The sequence below is a fragment of the Ranitomeya imitator genome, chromosome 3 (genome assembly GCF_032444005.1).
Source record: "Ranitomeya imitator isolate aRanImi1 chromosome 3, aRanImi1.pri, whole genome shotgun sequence".
Taxonomy (NCBI): domain Eukaryota; kingdom Metazoa; phylum Chordata; class Amphibia; order Anura; family Dendrobatidae; genus Ranitomeya; species Ranitomeya imitator.
This window is the reverse complement of record NC_091284.1, coordinates 343,579,884-343,594,770: the sequence shown is the minus strand read 5'-3', so window position 1 is coordinate 343,594,770 and position 14,887 is coordinate 343,579,884.

Below are 14,887 nucleotides of genomic sequence, written 5' to 3'. Positions count from 1 at the left end.
TCCCCTATACACAATATATTTAGCCCACAGCTCCGCTATACAGAGTATGAAGGGCCCACAGCTTCCCTACACATAGCATGATGTCCCCACTGCTCCACCAAAAAACGGAATAATGAATACCACAGTAGCCCTCAGACTGTATCATGGCCACCACATTAGTCCCCAAACTGTATAATGGCTCCCGCACATTAGCTCCCAAGCTGTACAGTATACTGTTTCCCCACAAACTGTAAAATGGCCACTGCAATAGTCACCAAGTTGTATAATGCCCCTGCATTAGTTCCCACGCTGTATAATGGCCCCCGCATTAGTCCCCAAGCTGCATGGCCACTGCATTAGTCTACAAGCTGTATAATGGCCCCTGCATTAGTCTCCAAGTTGTATAATGACCCCTGCATTAGTCCCAAGCTGAATAATGGCCCCCAATTAGTCCCAAGCTGCACAATGGACCCTGCATTAGTCCCCAAGTTGTATAATGGCCCCCTTCATTAGTCCCAAGCTGTATAATGGACCCTGCAGTAGGCCGCAAGCTGTATAATGGCCCCTGCATTATTCCCCAAGCGGCATAATGGATCCTGCATTAGTCCCCAAGCTGTATAATGGCCCCTGCATTAGTCTCCAAGCTGCATAATGGATCCTGCATTAGTCCGCAAGCTACATAATGACTGCTGAATTAGTCCCTAAAATTTATGAGGGCCCTCGACAAAGTTTCAGGGTGCCCCACACTTTGTAGAAGGGTCCCCCATTGTTTATGATGTCCTTACATCACACAAGTTTTAATTAAAAAAAATCATATACTCATCTAACCCAAGATCCTGACAGTCCAGCGGCAAGACAAAGCAGTGTAACAGCACCAACTCCCACACCAAAGTCAGAGTCCCATCGCAGTGCGTTGACGGCAATGCCCAAGAATCTGAAGCCCTCAGCGTACGTCGGTGCCTCAGTCGTTCTGTAGACCTGAGGCATAAAGCCATCTGCGGTCTACAGAACAGAGAGCAGTAGTGCAGGGAGATCTACCGCAGGGCTCAACTGTATATGCATATTAAACAGCTCTGGGTTGGCCTCCTGAGGCCCAGGGTAACCGTCCACTCTGCCTCCCGGTAGCTATGCTACTGTATACTGTGGCTACAGGCATCAGACTTTACACAAGTCACATAATTCCCTGTATATAATATCCGATGTCTGTGCACACCTCATATTATATCCCTAATATATCCTATACTATGTGTGCAGACATCAGATGTTATATACAGGATTATATGTCATGTAATATATTACACTATGTGTACAGGCATCAGATCTTATATCATCATTAGGGTTGAGCGACTTTTAGTTTTTTAGGGTCGAGTCGGGTTGAGCGAAACCCGATTATCTCAAAAGTCGAGTCGAGTGGAATCGGCCGATTATCGCGAAAAGTCGGGGATCAACCGAAACACGAAACCCAATGCAAGTCAATGGGGAAGCATAGTCGGCAGTGAGTGGAGGCCAGAAAAACACCTACAGTGCCCATTTTAATGGCAAAAACATCCATTCTTGTTACTGAAGCTTGTCAATCTTAATTTGCCTTATAATAATAGTTAGGCATTGGAAATTGGGGGTCATTTGGCTAAAGTTGTGGGGGGTAGGGCTGGTTCAAGTATTTAGTGGGCCCAGGTAATTTGGACCACCTCAGGGCAGCGGAGCAGAGAGAGGTAAGTATTTAAACTTTGCAAGTGCTGTGATCCTGAGCAAGCAGGGGGGCCCACTCTTTGGCATTGGCACTGGCACAGGGCCCCTCAAAGTACGGCGGTGTGTTTGCACGGCAGGGGCGCCTCCCACCGGCAGCGACACTTTTTGCGTACTATGAGGGGCCCTGTGCCAGTGACGTCGCCCCACCTGATGAAGGAACCTGCACTTTCATCTGCACCTTCCTCTTTGTCCCCGTGTAAGGTGTTATGGTATGCGGGAAGGGGAACCTGACTTTCAGCAGGGTCACATTCTTGCTGTGTAGCCTGCACGGGGAATGTAGCGTTCTGGGTCAATGTACCAGCAGACTCATCTATCACTGGCTGGGCAATGGGCAGGATGAGGAGGAAACAAAGATATAGGCCCAAAGAATAAAGTGGGCTAAATGCAGTTCAAAATTGGTAACAGGACTAACCAGGGGGCATTGCTTTGTTCAGTAGAGTACAACTGTAATGAGAGGCTGACACAGTGAGTAGGCCCAAATCAGTAAGCAGGCTAAATGTAGTTCAAAATTGGTAACAGTAGTAAACAGGTGGCACTGGTTTGTTCAGTGTAGGAGAACATCAAGGAGCTGCAGACACCGTTGGTAGGGCCAACAAAACAAGTAGGCCAAATGCAGTGTTATATTAAAAACAATTTAACGAGAGCCTGAAGATAGAAGCTAGGGAAAGGCAACCTGGAGAACACCTTGGAGCAGAAGACACCGTTTGGAGAACACAGACCCAACTTGTAGTCCTAATGCAGTGTTGTTTCAACAACTATTTAATGAGAGCCTGAAGATTGAAGCTCAGGAAAGGCAACCTGGAGAACACCTTGGAGCGGCAGACACCGTTAGTAGGCCCCAACCCAACTAGTAGCCCCACTGCAGTTGTTCGATTAAAAAACTATTTAACGAGAGCCTGAAGATTGAAACTCAGGAAAGGCAACCTGGAGAACACCTTGGAGTGGCAGACACTGGTAGTAGGCCCCAACCCAACTAGTAGCCCCACTGCAGTTGTTTCATTAAAAAACTATTTAACAAGAGCCTGAAGATTGAAGCTCAGGAAAGGCAACCAGGAGAACACCTTGGAGCGGCAGACACTGGTAGTAGGCCCCAACCCAGCTAGTAGCCCCACTGCAGTTGTTCGATTAAAATACTATTTAACGAGAGCCTGAAGATTGAAGCTCAGGAAAGGCAACCTGGAGAACACCTTGGAGCGACATACACCATTAGTAGGCCCCAAACCAACTAGTAGCCCCACTGCAGTTGTTCGATTAAAAAACTATTTAACGAGAGCCTGAAGATTGAAGCTCAGGAAAGGCAACCTGGAGAACACCTTGGAGCGGCAGACACTGGTAGTAGGCCCCAACCCAACTAGTAGCCCCACTGCAGTTGTTCCATTAAAAAACTATTTAACAAGAGCCTGAAGATTGAATCTCAGGAAAGACAACCAGGAGAACACCTTGGAGCGGCAGACACTGGTAGTAGGCCCCAACCCAAATAGTAGCCCCACTGCAGTTGTTCGATTAAAAAACTATTTAAGAAGAGCCTGAAGATTGAAGCTCAGGAAAGGCAACCTGGAGAACACCTTGGAGCGGCAGACACCGTTAGTAGGCCCCAACCCAACTAGTAGCCCCACTGCAGTTGTTCTATTAAAAAACTATTTAACGAGAGCCTGAAGATTGAAGCTCAGGAAAGGCAACCAGGAGAACACCTTGGAGCGGAAGAATCAGTTTGTAGACCACAACGAAACTTGTGGCCCCAATGCAGTTTTATAATTCTGACAGGCTGAAAACCAGCCTTTTTTTTTTTTTAGCGCATAGACTAAACATTGGTGGAGCTGTGAGAGATAATTTTTCAAGTGGTAGAGCACTGTTAGAGGGGGGGAGAAAACTCTCTTGTGGCTGGCGGTACAGGCCCAGGGCCCTTCATGTTACAACGGTGGGTCTGACGTTGGTTGCGCACTACCACCGCCAGAGACACTTTATTGTACTATGAGGGACCCAGTGGCAGTGCCTTCGGCCAAAAGCGGGCACACCCACCTCTTCAGACAAATGGCACTCTCACGGTTGCTTGCGGGGGCAGTTAGCGCATTTAGGGAGGTGTAAACATGTTGTATGCTGGACAAACAGCTGCTGCAGATTAAGAGATTGGAACAGTCAGTAAGACCAGTCCACAAGCAAGACCTTTTTAAAGGAAAGCTAGGTGTCAGCCGGGAAAGGTGGGGCAAAATAATTAGAAATCCATGAGTGGTTCATTTTAATGAAGGTTAGATTTTTGGGTAGCCAAACGAGTCCTTTTTTCGGTCAATATTGAACCAGCAGCACTGAATACTCTTTCTGATAGCACACTAGCTGCTGGGCAAGCAAGCTCCTGCAATGCATATTCTGCCAATTCAGGCCAGGTGTCTATTTTGGATGCCCAGTAATCAAATGGGAATGACGGTTGAGGGAGAACATCGATAAGGGATAAAAAATAGTAAGTAACCATACTGGACAAATGTTGTCTCCTGTCACTTTGAATTGATGCTGCAGTACCTGTCCTGTCTGCGTTCATTGCGAAATTACTCCACAACCTGGTCAGAAAACCCTTCTGTCCAACGCCACTTCTGATTTGTGCACCTCTAACACCTCTGCCCTGTTGCCCCCTGCACCTCGTGTGAGAACCATCACCGGCGCTGTGTGCTGGGAATGCCTGAATCAAACGGTCTACCAGAGTTGCTTGTTTTGTTGCTAATATTTGTTCGAGGTTCTCATGTGGCATGATATTTTGCAATTTGCCTTTATAGCGAGGATCAAGGAGGCAGGCCAACCAGTAATCGTCATCGGTCATAATTTTAATAATGCGTGGGTCCCATTTGAGGATACGTAAGGCATAATCTGCCATGTGGGCCAAAGTTCCAGTTGTGAAATCTGCGGTTGTGCTGGGTTGAGGGACAGTTTCAGGCAAATCTACGTCACTTGTCTCCCTCAAAAAATCTGAACCCGGCCTTGCAACGCCACCAGTTTCTATTGGCCCCTGAGAAGCTTCCTCATTCAAAAAATACTCATCCCCATCATCTTCCTCGTCCTCCTCCTCTTCGCCTGCTATCTCGTCCTGTAGACTGCCCTGACCAGACAATGGCTGACTGTCATCAAGGCTTTCCTCTTCCTCGGCTGCAGACGCCTGCTCCTTTATGTACGTCAAACTTTGCATCAGCAGATGCATTAGGGGGATGCTCATGCTTATTATGGCGTTGTCTGCACTAACCAGCCGTGTGCATTCCTCAAAACACTGAAGGACTTGACACAGGTCTTGTACCTTCGACCACTGCACACCTGACAACTCCATGTCTGCCATCCAACTGCCTGCCCGTGTATGTGTATCCTCCCACAAATACATAACAGCACGCCTCTGTTCGCACAGTCTCTGAAGCATGTGCAGTGTGGAGTTCCACCTTGTTGTAACGTCAATGATTAGGCGATGCTGGGGAAGGTTCAAAGACCGCTGATGGTTCTGCATATGGCTGGAGTGTACGGGCAAACGGCGGATATGCGAGCAAAGTCTGCGCACTTTGAGGAGCAGGTCGGGTAACCCCGGATAACTTTTCAGGAAGCACTGCACCACCAGGTTCAAGGTGTGAGCCAGGCAAGGAATGTGTTTCAGTTGTGAAAGGGCTATGGCAGCCATAAAATTCCTTCCGTTATCACTCACTACCTTGCCTGCCTCAAGATGTACAGTGCCCAGCCATGACTGAGTTTCTTTCTGCAAGAACTCGGACAGAACTTCTGCGGTGTGTCTGTTGTCGCCCAAACACTTCATTGCCAATACAGCCTGCTGACGCTTGCCAGTAGCTGTCCCATAATGGGACACCTCGTGTGAAACAGTGGCAGCTGCGGATGGAGTGGTCGTGCGACTGCGGTGTGTGGACGAGCTCTCGCTTCTGCAGGAGGACGAGGAGGAGGAGGAGGTGGGGCGAACGCCTACAGCCAACTGTTTCCTAGACCGTGGGCTAGGCAGAACTGTCCCAATATTGCTGTCCCCTGTGGACCCTGCATCTACCACATTAAGCCAATGTGCCGTGATGGACACGTAACGTCCCTGGCCATGCCTACTGGTCCATGCATCTGTTGTCAGGTGCACCTTTGTACTCACAGATTGCCTGAGTGCATGGACGATGCGGTCTTTTACATGCTGGTGGAGGGCTGGGATGGCTTTTCTCGAAAAGAAGTGTTGACTGGGTAGCTCGTAGCATGGTACAGCGTAGTCCATCAGGGCTTTGAAAGCTTCACTTTCAACTAACTGGTAGGGCATCATCTCTAATGAGATTATTCTAGCAATGTGGGCGTTCAAACCCTGTGTACGCGGATGCGAGGATGAGTACTTTCTTTTCCTAACGAGAGTCTCATGTAGGGTGAGCTGGACTGGAGAGCTGCAGATGGTGGAACTAGCGGGGGTGCCGGTGGACATGGCAGACTGAGAGAGGGTTGGAGATGGTATTCTTGCTGGTGCCCTACATGCAGTGTTTCCTACCACGAACCTGGTGATTCCCTGGCTGCTTTGGCCTGGCGAAGAAACCTGCACATTTACTGCAGGTGGTGCGGTAAACGGTGGGCTTACAGTGAGGGAAGGGATGTAGTGTTGTTGACTAGCTTCATTGGCCGAGGGTGCTACAACCTTGAGGGATGTTTGGTAGTTAGTCCAGGCTTGCAAATGCATGGTGGTTAAATGTCTACGCATGCAACTTGTATTTAGACTTTTAAGATTCTGACCTCTGCTTAAGGTAGTTGAACATTTTTGACAGATGACTTTGGGCTGATCATTTGGATGTTGTTTAAAAATATGCCAGACTGCACTCTTTCTACTATGGGATACCTTTTCAGGCATTGCAGACTGAGCTTCTTTAAACGGATGGCCACGCTGTCCTACAACTGGTTTTGCCACGCGTTTTTGGCCAGATACGGACCCGGCAGATGGAACCTGTTGCAATGTTGATGCCTGCTGCGGCTCCTCCTCCTTCGCTTCAGAGCTACTGCCGCCTGCACCCTGTTCTCCCAATGGCTGCCTATCAGGGTCAACAACTGGGTCATCTATGACCTCCTCTTCTATCTCGTGTGCAACTTCGTCTGTGTCACCGTGTAAGCCGGTGGTATAGCGTTCGTGACGGGGCACCATAGTCTCATCAGGGTCTGATTCTGGATCAGTACACTGCGAGGGCAATGTTCTGGTCTGAGTCAAAGGAACAGCATAGTAATCTGGCTGTGGCTGTGCATCTGTGCACTCCATGTCCGATTCAACTTGTAATGGGCATGGCCTGTTAACTGTTTCACTTTCTAACCCAGGAATGGTATGTGTAAAGAGCTCCATGGAGTAACCTGTTGTGTCGCCTGACGCATCCTTCTCTGTTGTTCTTGGTGAAAAAGACAAGGAAGCGACTTGTCCCTGACCGTGACCATCCACTAACGACGCGCTGCTTTTACATTTAGCAGTTTCAGAAGAGGAGGCGAAAGAGTTAGAGGCTGAGTCAGCAAGGAAATCCAAAACTTGTTCTTGCTGCTCCGGCTTTAAAAGCGGTTTTCCTACTCCCAGAAAAGGGAGCGTTCGAGGCCTTGTGTAGCCAGACGAAGAACCTGGCTCAACAACTTGAGACTTAGGTGCTATATTGCTTTTCCCACGACCACCTGATGCTCCACCACCACTACCATCATTACCAGCTGGCAATGACCGCCCACGGCCATGACCTCTTCCACCAGACTTCCTCATTGTTTGAAAAACGTAACCAAACTAACGGTATTTGTTACTGTAAAACCAGTTACAAGGTGAACTCAAACTTCTGTTGGATTTATATATTCCTTTATAGGTGGGTGAGATTGCAGGGAAAATCAGGCCTAATGTATAACAGTACACAGCTTCAGTGGCAGACAGATATGCCACTAACAGGACTGACGCTGATGCAGACACTAACAATTAAAATCTCCCCCTTTTTATTTTTTCTGGGAGAATATTGAAGAAATGTGGCCCACTCTTATACAGTATATGTTCTGTGGCACAAAATTAGAGACACATGCCACACACAGCACTGGCACTGAGGCAGAATTGCCAATCTTAATCTCCCACTATTTGTTTTTTTTCCAGGGAGAATTTAAAAGAAATGTGGCCCAGTGTTACACACTAGCTTTTCTGTGGCACAAAATTAGAGACAGGTGGCACACACAGGACTGGCACCGAAGCAGAAATGCCAATCTTAACCCCTTCCCGACTTTTGACGCATACGCTGCGTCATGAAAGTCGGTGCCATTCCGACCCATGACGCAGCATATGCGTCATGGAATGATCGCGTCCCTGCAGATCGGGTGAAAGGGTTAACTCCCATTTCACCCGATCTGCAGGGACAGGGGGAGTGGTAGTTTAGCCCAGGGGGGGTGGCTTCACCCCCTCGTGGCTACGATCGCTCTGATTGGCTGTTGAAAGTGAAACTGCCAATCAGAGCGATTTGTAATATTTCACCTAAAAAAATGGTGAAATATTACAATCCAGCCATGGCCGATGCTGCAATATCATCGGCCATGGCTGGACACACTAATGTGCACCCACCCCACTCCTCCGATCGCCCCCCCACTCCCCCCGTGCTCCAATCACACCCCCGTGCTCTAATCAAACCCCCCCGCACTCCGATCACCCCCCCCCCGCACAGCGATCACCCCCCCCGCACAGCGATCCCCCCCCCGTGCTCCGATCCGCCTGCCCGCACAGCGTTCCCCCAGTCCGTGCTCCAATCCACCCCCCCCCGTGTTCTGATCCACCCCCCCGTGCTCCGACGCCCCCCCCGTGGTCCCCCCCACCCCATCATACTTACCGATCCAGCCGGGGTCCCGTCCGTCTTCTGCCTGGGCGCCGTCATCTTCCAAAATGGCGGGCGCATGTGCAGTGCGCCCGCCGAATCTGCCGGCCGGCAGATTCGTTCCAGAGTGAATTTTGATCACTGAGATATAATCTATCTCAGTGATCAAAATAAAAAAAAAAGTAAATGACACCCCCCCCCTTTGTCACCCCCATAGGTAGGGACAATAAATTTTTTTTTTTTTTTTTTTTCCACTAAGGTTGGGGTAAGAACTAGGGTTAGGGTTAGGGGTAGGGTTAGGGGTAGGGTTAGGGGTAGGGTTAGGGTTAGGGGTAGGGTTAGGGGTAGGGTTAGGGTTAGGGGTAGGGTTAGGGGTAGGGTTAGGGTTAGGGGTAGGGGTAGGGTTAGGGGTAGGGTTAGGGTTTCGGTATGTGCACACGTATTCTGGTCCTCTGCGGATTTTTCCGCTGCGGATTTGATAAATCCGCAGTGCTAAACCGCTGCGGATTTATGGCGGATTTACCATGTTTTTTCTGCGCATTTCAATGCGGTTTTACAACTGCGATTTTCTATTTGAGCAGTTGTAAAACCGCTGCGGAATCCGCAGAAAGAAGCGACATGCTGCGGAATGTAAACCGCTGCGTTTCCGTGCAGTTTTTCTGCAGCATGTGTACAGCGATTTTTGTTTCCCGTAGGTTTGCATTGAACTGTAAACTCATGGGAAAATGCTGCGGATCCGCAGCGTTTTCCGCAGCGTGTGCACATACCTTTAGAATTAGGCTATGTGCACACGGTGCGGATTTGGCTGCGGATTGGCCGCTGCGGATTCGCCACTGCGGATTCGCAGCAGTGTTCCATCAGGTTTACAGTACCATGTAAACATATGGAAAACCAAATCCGCTGTGCCCATGTTGCGGAAAATACCGCGCGGAAACGCTGCGTTGTATTTCCCGCAGCATGTCAATTCTTTGTGCGGATTCCGCAGCGTTTTACACCTGTTCCTCAATAGGAATCCGCAGGTGAAATCCGGACAAAAAACACTGGAAATCCGCGGTAAATCCGCAGGTAAAACGCAGTGCCTTTTACCCGCGGATTTTTCAAAAATGGTGCGGAAATATCTCACACGAATCCACAACGGGGGCACATAGCCTTAGGGCTAGGGTTGGGTTGGAATTAGGGTTGTGGTTAGGGTTAGGGGTGTGTTGGGGTTACGGGTGTGTTGGGGTTAGGGTTGTGATTAGGGTTATGGCTACAGTTGGGATAAGGGTTAGGGGTGTGTTGGAGTTAGAATTGAGGGGTTTCCACTGTTTAGGCACATCAGGGGTCTCCAAACGCAACATGGCGCCACCATTGATTCCAGCCAATCTTGTATTCAAAAAGTCAAATGGTGCTCCCTCACTTCCGAGCCCCGACGTGTGCCCAAACAGTGGTTCACCCCCACATATGGGGTACCAGCATACTCAGGACAAACTGCGCAACAATTACTGGGGTCCAATTTCTACTGTTACCCTTGAGAAAATAAAAAATTGCTTGCTAAAACATCATTTTTGAGGAAAGAAAAATGATTTTTTATTTTCACGGCTCTGCGTTGTAAACGTCTGTGAAGCACTTGGGGGTTCAAAGTGCTCACCACATATCTAGATAAGTTCCTTGGGGGGTCTAGTTTCCAAAATAGGGTCACTTGTGTGGGGTTTCTACTGTTTAGGCACACCAGGGGCTCTGCAAACGCAACGTGACGCCCGCAGACCATTCCATCAAAGTCTGCATTTCAAAAGTCACTACTTCCCTTCTGAGCCCCGACGTGTGCCCAAACAGTGGTTTACCCTCACACATGGGGTATCAGCTTACTCAGGAGAAACTGGACAACAACTTTTGGGGTCCAATTTCTCCTGTAACCCTTAGGAAAATAAAAAATTCTGGGCTAAAAAATTATTTTTGAGGAAAGAAAACGTATTTATTATTTTCACGGCTCTGTGTTATAAACTTCTGTAAAGCACTTGGGGGTTGAAAGTGCTCACCACATATCTAGATAAGTTCCTTTCGGGGTCTAGTTTCCAAAATGGGGTCACTTGTGGGGGGTTTCTACTGTTTAGCAACATCAGGGGCTCTGCAAACGCAACGTGACGCCCGAAGAGCATTCCATCAAAGTCTGCATTTCATAACGTCACTTCTTCACTTCCGAGCCCCAACATGTGCCTAAACAGTGGTTTACCCCCACATATTGGGTATCAGCGTACTCAGGAGAAACTGGACAACAACTTTTGGGGTCAAATTTCTCCTGTTACCCTTGGGAAAATAAAAAATTGCGGGCTAAAAAATCATTTTTGAGAAAAGATTTTTTTTTTTTTTCATGGCTCTGCGTTATAAACTTCTGTGAAGCACTTGAGGGTTAAAAGTGCTCACCACACATCTAGATTAGTTCCTTTGGGGGTCTAGTTTCCAAAATGGGGTCATTTGTGGGGGATCTCTAATGTTTAGGCACACAGGGGCTCTCCAAACGCGACATGGTGTCCGCTAATGATTGGAGCTAATTTTCCATTTAAAAAGCCAAATGGCGTGCCTTCCCTTCTGAGCCCTCCCGTGCGCCCAAACAGTGGTTTACCCCCACATATGGGGTATCAGCATACTCAGGACAAACTGGACAACAACATTTGTGGTCCAATTTCTCCTATTACCATTGGCAAAATAGGAAATTCCAGGCTAAAAAATCATTTTTGAGAAAAGAAAAATTATTTTTTATTTTCATGGCCCTGCATTATAAACTTCTGTGAAGCACTTGGGGGTTTAAAGTGCTCAGTATGCATCTAGATAAGTTCCTTGGGGGGTCTAGTTTCCAAAATGGGGTCACTTGTGGGGGAGCTCCATTGCATAGGCACACAGGGGCTCTCCAAATGCGACATGGTGTCCGCTAACAAATGGAGCTAATTCTCCATTCAAAAAGTCAAAAGGCGCGCCTTCCCTTCCGAGCCCTGCCGTGTGCCCAAACAGTGGTTTACCCCCACATATGAGGTATCGGCGTACTCGGGAGAAATTGCTCAACAAATTTTAGGATCCATTTTATCCTATTGCCCATGTGAAAATGAAAAAATTGAGGCGAAAAGAAATTTTTTGTGAAAAAAAAAGCACTTTTTCATTTTTACGGAACAATTTGTGAAGCACCTGAGGGTTTAAAGTGCTCACTAGGCATCTAGATAAGTTCCTTGGGGGGTCCAGTTTCCAAAATGGGGTCACTTGTGGGGGAGCTCCAATGTTTAAGCACACAGGGTCTCTCCAAACGCGACATGGTGTCCGCTAACGATGGAGATAATTTTTCATTCAAAAAGTCAAATGGCGCTCCTTCCCTTCCGAGCCTTACCATGTGCCCAAACAGTGGTTTACCCCCACATGTGAGGTATCGGTGTGCTCAGGAGAAATTGCCAAACAAATTTTAGGATCCATTTTATCCTGTTGTCCATGTGAAAATGAAAAAATTGAGGCTAAAAGAATTTTTTTTGTGAAAAAATAGTACTTTTTCATTTTTACGGATCAATTTGTGAAGCAGCTGGGGGTTTAAAGCGCTCACTATGCATCTAGATAAGTTCCTTGGGGCGTCTAGTTTCCAAAATGGGGTCACTTGTGGGGGAGCTCCAATTTTTAGGCACACGGGGGCTCTCCAAACTTGACATGGTGTCCGCTAAAGAGTGCAGCCAATTTTTCATTCAAAAAGTCAAATGGCGCTCCTTCCCTTCCAAGCCCTGCCGTGTGCCCAAACAGTGGTTTACCCCCACATATGAGGTATCAGCGTACTCAGGACAAATTGGACAACAACTTTCGTGGTTCAGTTTCTCCTTTTACCATTGGGAAAATACAAAAATTGTTGCTGAAAAATCATTTTTGTGACTAAAAAGTTAAATGTTCATTTTTTCCTTCCATGTTGCTTCTGCTGCTGTGAAGCACCTGAAGGGTTAATAAACTTCTTGAATGTGGTTTTGAGCACCTTGAGGGGTGCATTTTTTAGAATGGTGTCACTTTTGGGTATTTTCAGCCATATAGACCTCTCAAACTGACTTCAAATGTGAGGTGGTCCCTAAAAAAAATGGTTTTGTAAATTTCGTTGTAAAAATGAGAAATCGCTGGTCAAATTTTAACCCTTATAACTTCCTAGCAAAAAAAAATTTTGTTTCCAAAATTGTGCTGATGTAAAGTAAACATGTGGGAAATGTTATTTATTAACTATTTTGTGTCACATACCTCTCTGGTTTAACAGAATAAAAATTCAAAATGTGAAAATTGCGAAATTTTCAAAATTTTCGCCAAATTTCCGTTTTTATCACAAATAAACACAGAATTTATTGACCTAAATTTACCACTAACATGAAGCCCAATATGTCACGAAAAAACAATCTCAGAACCGCTAGGATCCATTGAAGCGTTCCTGAGTTATTACCTCATAAAGGGACACTGGTCAGAATTGCAAAAAAAGGCAAGGTCTTTAAGGTCAAAATAGGCTGGGTCATGAAGGGGTTAATCTCCCACTATTTTTTTTTCCCAGGGAGAATTTGAAAAAAATCTGGCCCAGTATTACACACTAGGTTTAATGTGGCACAAAATTAGAGACAGGTGGCACACACAGGACTGGCACCGAAGCAGAAATGCCAATCTTAATCTCCCACTATTTGTTTTTTTTCCGGGAGAATTTAAAAGAAATCTGGCCCAGTGTTACATACTAGGTTTAATGTGGCACAAAATTAGAGACAGGTGGCACACACAGGAATGGCACCGAAGCAGTAATGCCAATCTTAATCTCCCACTTTTTTTTTTCCAGGGAGAATTTGAAAAAATCTGGCCCAGTGTTACACACTAGGTTTAATGTGGCACAAAATTTGAGACAGGTGGCACACACAGGACTGGCACCGAAGCAGAAATGCCAATCTTAATCTCCCACTATTTGTTTTTTTTCCGGGAGAATTTCAAAGAAATCTGGCTCAGTGTTACACACTAGGTTTAATGTGGCACAAAATTTGAGACAGGTGGCACACACAGGACTGGCACCGAAGCAGAAATGCCAGTCTTAATCTCACACTATTTTTATTTCCAGGTAGAATTTGAAAAAAATCTGGCCCAGTGTTACACACTAGGTTTAATGTGGCACAAAATTAGAGACAGGTGCACACACAGGACTGGCACCGAAGCAGAAATGCCAATCTTAATCTCCCATAATTTTTTTTTCAGGGAGAATTTAAAAAAAATCTGGCCCAGTATTACACACTAGGGTTTCTGTGGCACAAAATTAGAGACAGGTGGCACACACAGGACTGGCACTGAAGCAGAAATGCCAATCTTAATCTCCCACTATTTTTTTTTCCTGGGAGAATTTAAAAAAAATCTGGCCCAGTATTACACACTAGGGTTTCTGTGGCACAAAATTAGAGACAGATGCCACACACAGAACTGGCACCGAAGCAGAAATGCCAATCTTAATCTCCCACTAATTTTTTTTTATTTATGTGAGAATTGGCAAGAAATCAGGCCCACTGTTAGACTGTATGTTTTCTGTGCCAGAAAATGAGACACAGATGCCACACACAGGACTGCCACTGATGCAGATTTGTCAATTTTAATCTGCACCCTTTATTTTTTTTTTCTTCAGGGAGACTAGTGAATAAATCTGGGCCACTGTATTAGAGTATATTTTCTGTGGCAGAAAGTGGCTTGAAGAGATATAACAAAAAAAAAAAAGGGACCGTCCTACAATTACTATCTCCCTGCAGTAATCTCAGCAAAGTATGGCAGGCAGCAATAACAAGGAGTTGACTGCTGCACAAAAAAGTCAAAAGTGTGGACAAACAAATAAGATAGCTGTGCAGAAAGGAAGGAGCAACAGGATTTGTGCTTTGAAAAAAGCAGTTGGTTTGCACAGCGGCGTACAAACAGCAATGCAGCTATCAGGGAGCCTCCACTGTCCCTGCAAACAAAAGGTGGTGTTGGACAGTGGAAATCGCTGCAGCACAAGCGGTTTGGGGGTTAATGTACCCTGCCTAACGCTATCCCTGCTTCTGATGAAGCGGCAGCAACCTCTCCCTATACTCAGATTAGCAGCAGTAAGATGGCGGTCGGCGTGCACGCCCCTTTATAGCCCCTGTGACGCCGCAGAAAGCAAGCCAATCATTGCAATGCCCTTCTCTAAGATGGTGGGGACTGAGACCTATGTTATCACGCTGCCCACACTCTGCGTCCACCTTCATTGGCTGAGAAATGGTGCTTTTCGCATCATTGAAACGCGACTTTGGCGCGAAAGTCGAATACCGCATGGCCGACCCCACACGGGGATCGGGTCGGGTTTCATGAAACCCGACTTTGCCAAAAGTCGGCGACTTATGAAA